The sequence below is a fragment of the Pongo pygmaeus genome, chromosome 1 (assembly GCF_028885625.2).
Source record: "Pongo pygmaeus isolate AG05252 chromosome 1, NHGRI_mPonPyg2-v2.0_pri, whole genome shotgun sequence".
Taxonomy (NCBI): Eukaryota; Metazoa; Chordata; class Mammalia; order Primates; family Hominidae; genus Pongo; species Pongo pygmaeus.
In genome coordinates, this window is record NC_072373.2 from 16,581,697 (window position 1) to 16,594,392 (window position 12,696).

The following is a 12,696-nucleotide window of genomic DNA, read 5'->3' on the forward strand; positions in this document are numbered from 1 at the left end:
TCACACCACCTTCTTAATAACTTTTAAGCCTGGCGCAGTGGCTCACGCCTGTAATCCCAGCACTTTGGAAGGCTGAGGCGGGCGGATCACCTGAGGTCGGGCGTTTGAGACCAGCCTGACCAACATGGAGAAACCCTGTCTCTATTAAAAATACAGAATTAGCTGGGCATGGTGGCGCATGCCTGTAATCCCAGCTACTCGGGAGGCTGAGGCAGGAGAATCGCTTGAACCTGGGAAGCAGAGGTTGCGGTGAGCCGAGATCACGCCATTGTACTCCAGCCTGGGCAACAAGAACGAAACTCTCTCTCAAAATTAATTAATTAATTAAATAAATAACATAACTTTTATTGGTCTCATCCCCTAGTTCTCTAAATTCCTAGAGCACGCCCCTCACTGATGGCCCATGCCACTCAATTCAGCTTCTAATACTCTTCTGATTTCGATTCAAATAAATTCCAATAATACTCTAATTTCAAAAAAGAACTTTATTGACTATTTCGAAAATGTTATTTTATTTCCCAATGAGCTTCTGGGCTTTTTGAGGAGCTGTATTTCAGAATGATCACTGTGGTCCTGTGGGTAGTGTTAGGGCCCACTTCTCCATGGACAGACAAGACTTGGGCATGGTGGCAGGGTTTGAAGCTGGTCTGGAGTACTGGGTGCATGATTACCCTGCTACACAACTGGTTCCCAGGTTACAGGGAGTTAAAGAGCTTCCCAAGGGAGCTTGGTCTGCCTGTAGACATGGTTAGTAGATACATTTCTTCATCCAATAAGACTAGGGAGAGAATGCCCAAAGAAAGATAAAGGTTTTCCACCAAACTATGAAAATCTTTGTCCCCAATATTGGCAGTAATGTTTTCTTCTAGATACCAATGGAAACATCCCTTTCATGGCACTGCCAACAATTTTCTCAACAAAATATCATGTTGATGGATCATGGATGCAGCTTACATTCTCCACTTTCTTTTTTGTTTCTTTTTGTTTTCTTTATTTTTATTTTTTTGAGACGGAGTCTTGCTTCATTGCTAACGCTGGAGTGCAGTGGCACGATCTCGGCTCACTGCAACCTCCTTCTCCCAGGTTCGAGTGATTCTCCTGCCTCAGCCTCCTGAGTAGCTGGGATTACAGGTATGCGCCACCACACCCAGCTAATTTTTGTATTTTTAGTAGAAACAGGGTTTCACCGTGTTGGCTAAGCTGGTCTTGAACTCCTGACCTGAAGTGATCCGCCTGCCTCGGCCTCCCAAAGTGCTGGGATTACAGGCATAAGCCACCACGTCTGGCCTCTACTTCACTTTCATTCACAGCGGATTGTGAGGAATTGCATCTTTGGTAGTCTTTTCATTGCTTTTTTTTTTTTTTGCCTTTTTTTGGTTAGCCTTTTCATTGCTTTTTTATATTCTAAAATTGAATATAAAATTGATTGAATGCAAACACCAATAGTGACAAGGGGTTACAAACTTGTGGTAATAAATGGCCTGAATTTATGATGGCCCTAAGTTGTAACTCTTCATAGAGTCCTCAGCCCCTCAGCCTCACTCTGGCATATCTCAGTTTCTCTGTTATTCTGCTCCATGAATGATCTCTATAGGGTTCATTAGTTCTTACATAGAGTACTTGATTTTGAAAAAAACATGAGGTATCCGTCTTAGTTTCTCACCCAATAACTGATTACTTCCTCTCTCCCGGATGGCTGGTATCACCCCACTGCACAGGTTCAGTAATGTTCTTGTTCTCCACATCTCTTAGTCGTTAACACAAATACAAACTTTATACAAAGTTTGTTCTTCCAGCAGGTAGAGCACAACATGTTCAAACAGGAAAACTGGGTTTCAGTGGCAGCTTGCCAGATTAACCAGCTAGTCAACTTGTCCAAGTCACTTCACATCTCTGAGTCTTAATTTTCTTTTTTGTAAAATAAAGATCAAAAATATATTCCTAAGAATGCTTAGCCCCAATGATGTAAAGATCTTTACAATTATAAAGTGATATACAAATAAAATGGATCAATATTTTGATTTTGTGTTTCTTCCACAGATTCCCTAGAAGCAACAAAAAAGTAGTGAGTTCCTGGATTAGATACTGTATAGGGTGCTAGGGGTGTGAAAACATGTCTCCTTTTCTTGTTTTCTCTTTCACATGAACTACCTTGACTGCTAATTTTATCTTCTCAGATTATATCATTTTTGTACGATATCTCACATCTTTGGTAGATTGGAATAATACATTATTTAATAAATTAATAATTAATAAAAGAAAAGAAAATAATTAATGGTACAAGGCACAATACCTGCTCAAAAGGACTGTATATCCTAACAAGAGGACACGACAATATTTTTAAAGACGATTTCACAACATCAGGGACATTCTGAAAGCCCTCAATGAGTGATGGAGATGGTACAGCTGCAGGAGAGATGGGAGAGGTCACCAAAAGACATGAAGTGGGAAAAGGCTTCGGAGAGCAGGTAGTGCTCCTGTGAGGTCTTGAAGCCAATGAAGATTGAAGAGAGCCTTTCATCCCAGAGAGGGAGGTGAACAAAGATTCAAGCGCAGAGATGGGTCAGGGGTATTCAGGGGGAAGTAAGGCAGCCTGGAGTTGAGAGAAAGGACACTGAAGTACAAGACAGAAAAATGACTTTTCAGAGGCTGAAAATGTAACAGAATGTGCAGGCTACTGGCTCTTGTCCACCACCACTTCCGCATTTGCACAATCTGAGAATCCTGTACAATCCGTGAGGCTCAGGAACAAGCCACTTGGATGGGGGTCAGCAGGCCTGGGTGTCCTTACCAGCTCTGCAAGTCACAAACATCTCTGAGCTTCAGTGTTTTTTCCAGAAGAGCAGTTCTCCACATCCATATTGCAACACATTGGAATGTTTAACAAGTCATTTGTTACTATTATGAAATTATTAAAGTAGGTGAATATTTTAATTACAAATCACTTGTTTCAAAATTTCTTGAGTGGAATGAAAGGAATGGAAAAGGGAGTGTGTAAGTCCATAAGAGGGGGTGATCTATGTCACAGTACCAATAGTGCTGTTCCAACATAGAGGGAATGGGGAGAGACCAGTGTCCTAGAACATAGAGGCGTGGTTCTATATTTCAAAGTGCCCCATAACAAAGAAGTAATAACACGACTAGGTCTGGACTGTGCCTATGAAGGTAGAAAGTCTGAAGACACACTTGCCTCTGGAGAGTATGTAGCCAGTACTCAGGCACTGGGTAGCTCCTCATGGAAGAAGGAAGGAGCAAGAGGCTCTTACTGGTTCAGAGGCAGCTTGTCTCGGGATCTCAGACGTGGAAGGCTGGTGCAGTTCTGATGCACGCACAGCCAGGAATGACTGGGTTTGCAGCTTTCCTTTCTCTTTTCTGTTCTTATTCTGGAGGTAGAACTTGATGCCTCCTTTGAGTCCTCTGCTCCTGTTTCCTCTGTTCCCATTTCCTGTTCCCGATGGATCATGAGAAATATGTGAATCACACTTCAAATGATGTTTGACATTATTGAAAAGGGCCCTCTCTAGAGAATACCTTTTATTATGTGAAACATCTTATTTGTGATACGTAGAGCACTTGTGTTTAAGCTGTTGCTAATTTATATTTGTGTATGCGGTATTAGTTTTCTTTGAGAGGTGGCCAGTTAGGACACTTATGTTGCTGAGTACCCGTTACATTGTGAAAGATCCCCCAAGGCTAGCTGATTGTTCAGTTTTTCCAGATTTTCTGTCTTACTGCTAGTGCCAACTGTGCATCTGGGCATAAACCAGACCCTGATTCACCAAAGGCTGGCCATTGTCTCTTCCTCTTACCCATCTATTCTAACACACCTTCAGTCACCCAGAGCCCATAGAGTGCCATCAACAATAGTACACCTTACACGAGAAGAAAGATGAGACTTTCTAGTTTACTAGAAAGAGTGCAAGTGTGAACATTCTGCAGTGAGGAAAACAAAAACCAAAATAGAAAAACACCAAAAACTTGGACTATTCCTCTTGGTTTTCATTGAGTTGATAGAGTGGGCTCTTTAAGGATGGGACGCTTTACACAATACATCAGGTCATGAGTTCTCCGCAGGGGCCAAAAGGAACATATTGACAAAGGAAGACATCATTTTCCTCCAGCAGATTCAGGGATGAAGGGATCTGTTTTATTGAGGCAGTGCTGAGTCACTTAGCAGCTGACTCATTAGCAGCCATTAGCCGGCCCACAGTCAACAGAAAATGAGCACAATTGTGCAATCTTTACAGAAGAGAATTTACAAATTAGGGTTGGCAACCGAACTGACAGATCTGGGACTGTTATCAAACAGAGGAGACTTTCTGCCTGCTGACTATTTTGGAGACTTGAACCCAGCAACATGAACACCCAGGAAGCTGTTGCACACTATATACAGGTCAAACAAGACTCCTTTAAACTGATGTTTTTCTGTCTGTCTCTGTTTGCTCCTTGTATGAGATTATGCCATTACATTTATGCACTAAGCAGACAGATAACACTATTAGTTCTGATTTCACTTGGCTCCTTAAACACCATACAGGTTACTAACAGAGCTGTTTTAATACATACTGGCTCTTTGTGTCATGCCAACACACAGGTGTCACTAGGGGACACAGGGCTGGAAACTTAGCCGAGCATGAATGGCCCAGAAGGATAAGACTGGGATATCTTCTGAATAGGGAGAGGAAAATGACTACCATAAAGCCAGATAAGGAAACAGGAAGTGTTATCCAGGCTTTCAGCAGTGGGAAGTGCTACCATGGAATCCTTCTCACTCTGGTGGCCAAATTTACTTGATTTCTACCTTTCATCCAACCTGGTGCCCCTGTGGTGGGCTTCACTATGAATTATTCAGTGAGACCTCTGGCTAGTCCTGCCTTTACCTTGGTACCCCCACTCTCTCAAGGTCAGGTTTCCCTGACTGATCACTAGCTCTCTGAAGCTCCAGCCTGGTAGGTAATTGGGCACCTGTCTGAACCTCAGATCTATTTTTTTTTGTGAGACAGAGTTTTGCTCCTGTCGCCCAGGCTAGAGTGCAATGGTATGATCTCGGCTCACCACAACCTCTGCCTCCCAGGTTCAAGCGATTCTACTGCCTCAGCCTCGTGAGTAGCTGGGATTACAGCCATGCGTCACCATGCCCAGCTAATTTTGTATTTTTCGTAGAGGTGGGGTTTCTCCGTGTTGGTCAGGCTGGTCTCAAACTCCTGACCTCAGGTGATTCGCCTGCCTTGGCCTCCCAACGTGCTGAGATTACAGGCGTGAGCCAGCATGCCCAGCGAAAACCTCAGGTCTTTAAGGTCAGATGCTCCTGACAAGTTAGCCTTACCAAGAGAAGACGTTCTGCCAGGTATCACTGGCTCCCAGCTATGAACCCTAGCTTCTTCTACCATTTACTGGCTGCATACCTTTGGGCAAATGACTTAAATCCCTAAGTGTCTATTCCTCCATCAGTTACATGGGAATACCACTGCAGTTCCATTTAGCTCCACAAGAGTCCATTTACGCAACAAATATTCATTGATCACCTCTGACAAGCCTGGCTCTGTGCTAGGCACTAGGGACACAGTGGCAAACTGTAAACTATGCAGATAAGGTTCTTTCTCACATGGAAGGAAATTTACATGTTACCTGGGGTGGGAGTGGACAGGAGGAGACAAAATAACAAAGCAAACAAATTTACCTGGTAATTTTTGATAGTAACACATGCTAAAAAACTAAGAAACAAAGATGCAGAATACAATGATTTGATAAAGAATGAACAGGGTGGAGGTGACAGGATTTAGCCAGGGAGGTCGCATTTGATATGAAACAATTTGAAGGTGCATTGTGAAGATACGATGCATGGATATGAAGACCACCTTGTGAAGATGTGGAAACGCAGCAGTCCAGGTAGTGGAAAGAGCAGGAGCCAAGGTCCTTAAGCAGGAATGAGCTTGACTTGCTCTGAGGACACGTCGGGGAGTGTTGGACTCAGGAAGGTAGGTGATCCAGTGTGTGGTAGCAGATGAGCTTATCTGACAGGCAGATCCAGTCATGTGGGACATTGGAAACCACAAAAGGAGCCTAAATCTTAGTCTATATTCAGTGGTGACTCTGGGAGGAATTTTCCACAGGTAAGTGACATCGTCTGCTTTGCATTTTAAAAGACTATCCTGTCTGCTTTATAGGGTGGGGATTATAGGAAGAAGTGAGTGTAAAAAGAATAGTTAATAGAGTATGCATAACCCAGGTAGGAAATTCTGGTGGCTTGGCTTGGACTGGAATAGTTTCTGGAGATAAGGAGAAGTTGACACAGCAGGGATTCATCTTGGAGATAAAGCCAACAGGTTTGCTGATGGATTGGATGTGAGTAGATGGGAAGGAAAGAAATTAAGGATGATGCCTAGATTTTTGGTGAGGTGTCTGGATGGATAATGGTAACTTTAAATAAGATGAGGGAGACCAAGTCAGGGCTATTAGGGGAGGAAGGTCAGTGGCAGTCAGAGTTTCCCTGGAGCCAGGTTGGTTTGTCATTCTTCTTAGCCAAGTGAGGTTGTCAGATTGGCAGTTAAATCTACTCTACATTTGCAGCTCAGTGGAAAAATTAGGGATGGAAATTTTTTTTTTTTTTTTTTTTTTGAGACAGCATTTCACTCCTGTTGCCAGGCTGGGTGCAATGGCATGATCTCAGCTCACTGCAACCTCCGCCTCCCGGGTTCAAGCAATTCTCTTGCCTTAGCCTCCCAAGTAGCTGGGATTACAGGCACGCACCACCACACCCAGCTAATTTTGTATTTTTAGTAGAGACAGGGTTTCTCCATGTTGGTCAGGCTGGTCTCGAACTCCCTACCTCAGGTGATCCACCTGCCTCGGCCTCCCAAAATGCTGGGATTCCTGGCGTGAGCCATAGCGCCTGGCCGGATGGAGTATTTAAGTACGTAGATTGTTTAAGGCTCAGCTCTGTGCTAAACAATGCATATCATCATTCATTCATCCAACAGGCCCTATTCTAGGCACTGGGGTTACAGTAGTAAACATAACAGACAAAAAGCCCTGCCCTCATGGAGCTGACATTCTAGCGGGAGGAGAGGGGCAATAAACAAATATGTGAATGAAATGTATGTTAGGGAAAAAAAGAGCAGGAATTACAGAGACAGGGATGCAGCTTGAAGACAGAGGATCAAATTTAAAATCAGTGGTTAGGGAAGGCATGTTTAAAAAGAAAAAGACCTGAGTGAGCTGAGGGAGTGAGTATGTGGTTACCTGGGGAACTACATTTCAGGAGGAGCGCAGGCTGGTGTGGAGAGGAAGCAGGTGCAGGAGTGCAGGCAGGTGTGAGTTCTCTCAATCCTAGCCCTTCCCAGTCCTGTGTGGGTTGTCCATCAAAGCTATTATTGCTTTCACCACCTCTATCAGCCAGTGGTTGAAGGGGTAGCCTGTGAGTGTCACCAAGTCCACTGGCTCCTCTGCATTGAATAGACTCACTCGTTGACTGATGGTGGGCTGCAACACCCGGGACACTTACCCTCAGCAGGTGGCTTCTCCACCAAGCCTGCAGGCATGAAGAGGAAATCCCACAGGCTCAGGAATGAGCACCACCTGGAACTCACAGGAAAGGGCACTGCTCTGTGCTCACTGATACTGCAGCCCCATAGCGTAGGATTCCTCCAGAAAAGAAGTAAACAAACAAACAACATGTTCCCTAAATCTTTGACTTGGGCTTAAGCTTTTCCCTGCTCTTTGTATCTGTCCTCCATTCCTGACAATATAGCTGGGATGCCTGCCTTTGTAACCAAGCCTGGCTCAGGCAGATGCACATCTTCTGGGACTTCAGCTTTGTCACACCCTGGCTGATCCAGCCACCATACTAGCCCCTGCCCAAGGCCCTGAATTCATGGCTGCCATTTCCTCCTGTTTCTATGGGCAGCCTCGACTTACCCGGCAGGTTTTGGAGCCAACTGGCCTGGGTTTGTTTCCTGGCCCTTATCAGCCATGTGACCTTGAATCAGTCAATTTCTTTCTTTTTTTTTTTTTTTATTTTTTGAGATGGAGTCTCACTCTGTCGCCCAGGCTGGAGTGCAGTGGTGTGATCTCTGTTCACTGCAACCTCCGCCTCCTGAGCTCAAGCAATTCTCTTGCCTCAGCCTCCCGAGTAGCTGGGATTACAGATGTTCACCACCATGCCTGGCTAATTTTTGTATTTTTACTGGAGACAGAGTTTCACCATGTTGGTCAGGCTGATTTCAAACTCCTGACCTCAAATGATCTGCCCGCCTCGGCCTCCCAAAGTGCTGGGATTACATGTGTGAGCCACCATGCCTGGCCAGTCAACTTCATAAGGGCTGTGTTTCTTCATCTGTGAAATGGAGATAATAACCCTGTCAATGTTTTTGTAAGACATAAATGTGTTACTACATCTGCAATTATTAGTCCTGTGCTTGCCATGCATTTGGTGTTCAAAATAAAATGTATTATTATTGGCTAGTTATCATCTGCCTTTTAAATAGATATAAATATTGTAAAGTACAGCCGGTGACAGCAACAGTAGATGTCTGCCCCAGTTGTGTTTAGGCAACATGCTGGCTTTTAAAAATGCCAATAATGTATTTTATTTAATGAACATATCCAAAATATTTTCAGTTCAATGTGAACAATATAAAAATGCATGAGATATTTTACATTTTTTATTATGGTAAAATATATAAAACTAAAATTTACTATCTTAACCATTTTTATGTGTACAGTTAGGTGGGATTAAGTTGATTCTCACTGATGTGCAACCATCACCACCACCCATCCATAGAGCATTTTTTATCTTGCCCCAAAATATTAAACGCTTTGCAAGCTTGTGTGTTATCCTTGCACAGGGCCCATGCTAATTTCCTCTGTGTCATCCCAGTTTTCAGTATCACTTCCAATATTACTTGTTATCCACACAAACACCACACCTTGGCCTTTTAAAGGGGTTCGCCGATGGTCTGAAAGTAAGCAACAAGTGTTAAAGTACCTGTCTTACAGAGTAAGTTAGCTTTAAACCTCATGCAAGTTTGCATGCTAAAAATGCCTCAGAAACTCCGACTGCGGGTTCTGTGGACACACATCTTACTGTGACAACTATAGCTTGAACATTTTCATTTTTCACTCGACCAGAACTAACTTAAGGTGTGTCGTCACCAATGTGCTTTCTCATAGGGTCTATTCCTGACTAATTGGAGGCATTGTGTTAGTAAATTCTTCTCAAACAAATATATTCTTTCCACGGATCTTAGATCTGAGTCCTTTATGGAGGCAGTGTTAACTTTCTATTGTAAACGTTTGTAATTCAACTCCGGATCAGATACGGAACGGTTATTGAGATGAAGTGCAGAAATACTTTTTTTTTTTCTTTCTATTCCACATGACTTTTTAAAACTTGATTCAGGATAGAAAAGGATGCCTGAGTGAGGATTCAGGGATTAACTACCACCCACAGGCTCACTTCTAGGTACATGGAGAAGTGCATATCCCCACGTCCCCTTGAGGCTAGGTGTGGCCATGTGGCTTGCTTGGCCAGTGGACTATGGGCAGCAGTTACCTTGCCCCAGTCAAGTCTGAAACTGTATGTGAAGCTAGCGGTGTCATAAAATGATGGATCCCCCATCAGCCTGGGACCCTTAACAATTACAAAGAGCAGAGGCCCCTCCTGCCCAACGGTAGGCGTGTAATACAGCAGCAATAAAGTTTTGAGTATTTAAACCCCTGAGATTTGGGGATTATTCATTACAACAGCATAATCAATCTTAACCTGGCTAATACAGGAGCTAAGTAATAAATACAAAAAATTCACTAAATCATGGAAGGCCTTCCTCCTTTTCGCTGCCCATCAACACTCTTCTCTGACAAGCATTATAAACAATAAAACAAATTCTGAAAGAAAACCTCCCTTGGTCATAATTTTAACATGCCTAGGTTTTTTGTTTTGTTTTGTTTTTGTTTTTGTTTACGGAGCCTCGCCCTGTTGCCCAGGCTGGACTGCAATGGCATGATTTCAGCTCACCACAACCTCTACCTCCCGGGTTCAAGCGATTCTCCTGCCTCAGCCTCCCAAGTAGCTGGGATTACAGGCACATGCCACCATGCCCGGCTAATTTTTAGAAGAGATGGGGTTTCACCATGTTGGCCAGGCTGGTCTCGATCTCCTGACCTCGTGATCTGCCCTCGGCCTCCCAAAGTGCTGAGATTACAGGCGTGAGCCACCATGCCTGGCCTGATTTTTTTATTTTTAGTACAGATGGTGTTTCACCATGTTGGTCAGGCTGGTCTCGATCTCCTGACCTCGTGATCCACCCGCCTCAGCCTCCCATAGTGCTGGAATTACAGGCATGAGCCACTGCACCCGGCTGGCTAGCTCTTTTATGTTGTTTTTCCAGCTCAGGTTTGGTGATGTAATGGAGCCTTAAAATCTGACCATTTTTGGGCCGGGCATGGTGGCTCACTCCTGTAATCCCAGCACTTTGGGAGGCCGAGGAGGGCGGATCATGAGGTCAGGAGATCGAAATCATCCTGGCTAACATGGTGAAACCCTGTTTTTACTAAAAATACAAAAAATTAGCTGGGCGTGGTGGTGGGTGCCTGTAGTCCCAGCTATTCGGGAGGCGGAGGCAGGAGAATGGCGTGAACCCCGGAGGTGGAGCTTGCAGTGAGCCGAGACCACGCCACTGCACTCCAGCTTGGGCGACAGAGTGAGACTCCATCTCAGAAAACAAAAAAAGTCTGGCCATTTTGAAGTTTCAATCCTCTAAGGTAACATGGTTATCATGGTTGGTGTCTGGGTGTATCTGTCTCTCAATCATCGTCGTGACATTTTCATCGATTTTTCACCTGACAGATATATTGGGGCTGAAAGTGATGTTCTTTATTTTTTTTTCAAGTTAGAGAAAATATGCTCCCATGTGAGTCAATTCTCTTTCTAATTTGAAACTCCAAGCTAGACACCTTTCAAAGGTGAAGATGTGACAGAGGGTGATCACTGGATTCCATCCATTTGCTGCTGCCTCACTTTCAGAAAAGTGGTAAGGAGGCTGATCCTAATTTAGTGCCTACAGCACTCAGGCACTATGCATATTATTTAGAGTAGCTTCCAATGCAATCTCCTGAAAGACTGGTTCTTAACTTTTCCTTAGGTCGCAAACTTCTTTGAGAATGTGTTGAAAACCACTGAGCCTCTCTTCAGAAATCAACACACAAAAAGTTTGCATTCAAAGTAAGAATGTTTGCAGGCATCATGAACCCCAGCTGGGCTCCCTTTGGATGCATTTCTGCCTGTTCTAGAGAGACGTCATATGGCAGAGAAGCATAATGTAAGGAAATCACACAATTTAAAAACCCGAGTCCCACTTATCAGACACTTGCTAGCTGCAGAATCTGAGCAAGTCACCTGACATCTCTGAGCCCCATCTCCTTTTAATACGGAGTAATCTCTCCTGAGCCTGCTCTGTGCTGCGTGGTGTGTTAGAAGGGGGAATGGAGCTACAGCGATGCTTAAGATCCACTGCCTGCCCTGAGAAAGCTCACAGGCTAGTACACTAAGGGAGACGGGATAATACACATCTATAGAGGAGAAGCAACCCCCTACCTCTCGCCTATACTAACCCCCCCACCTACCCACCCCGTGACAGCCAGCTTCCAGGACACAGACTGGGTCCTATCTGCCATGGGATGGGGCTGCAGGTTTTGCAAGGTTTCATTTGGGCATGGCTGTCTGATTCCTCCTGCTTCCATACTTCAGCTGTGGACACACCCAATTCTGCTCTCTCCCTTGGGCTGGCTTGAGAGAAAGGCAGAGCCTGTCCCTCTAGAATGGAGCCTCTGGCTCTCTTTTCTCTTTTTCACAAATGAACAGGCTTTTCATTTGGGGTTCAACACTACATTTACGTTTGGGGATCCACAGAGTCCCCATTTAGGCCCAGAGTCTCATCCCAGTGCTTCAGTCTATAAGGATCTTGGCTGAAAATAAAGTGAGCATTTGGTATCTCACCCATTATCACTCATTTCATTTGTACATCTCCCTCAGGGAATCAGGCGGGAGGTAGTGTGCTTGGCAGATGAAAGCTCAGGTCTTCCTGAGTCCTCTGAAATAGGGGCAATGCCCAAACCCCACACGAACACTGTAGAAAGAGTAACCAGGACACAATCTGATCAGTGCTCTGGGGGCAACATGGGCTGTGTGCTCTGGAGGCAGAGAGGAGGAGCAGCTCAATGTGGGGTAATGATGCCGCCTGGCTGACGTCTCAGCTTTGAAGAGGGCATGAAATGAATTGCACACGGTCGCTTTGCAGATTATCTGGATGAAAGCAAGATGCTATAGTCATCCGCCAACGTTGACATCAGCCCCTCAGTTTATCTCAAGGGGAATGGGGCTGGCTGGAGTATGTACTCCCTTCCTTTCCTGACTCCCCCTTCCCCAGGCCCGCCCCCACCCCCGCCAAGATGATTGTTCTTTAGTCAAGGGGAATGAATATCTATCTTCCAACATGATATGCTTTCCAAACCCTTTGAGCTTGTGCTTCTCTTCTTTCTTTTCCTTTGGGAAATAAGATTCTGGGTCAGAAAGTCTTCTAAATTTAAAGAAATTACTTAGAGAAGAACATCATCTTTCTCTGCTAAGGCTAAAAACAATCCTGAACCCCCATGCTAATGAATTTGCAATGCTGGGGCACATTCAGAAGCTACCCAGAA

General features: G+C 44.5%; 1 non-coding gene across 1 annotated transcript; it reads right to left on the reverse strand.

Annotated features, from left to right (window-relative positions):
• Nucleotides 1-8,801: 8,801 nt before the first annotated feature.
• On the reverse strand, nt 8,802-8,906 carry LOC129023440 (U6 spliceosomal RNA). Its single transcript, XR_008496806.1, has one exon. It is a non-coding gene; the product is annotated as a U6 spliceosomal RNA (small nuclear RNA).
• Between the last annotated feature and the right edge of the window lie 3,790 nt (nt 8,907-12,696).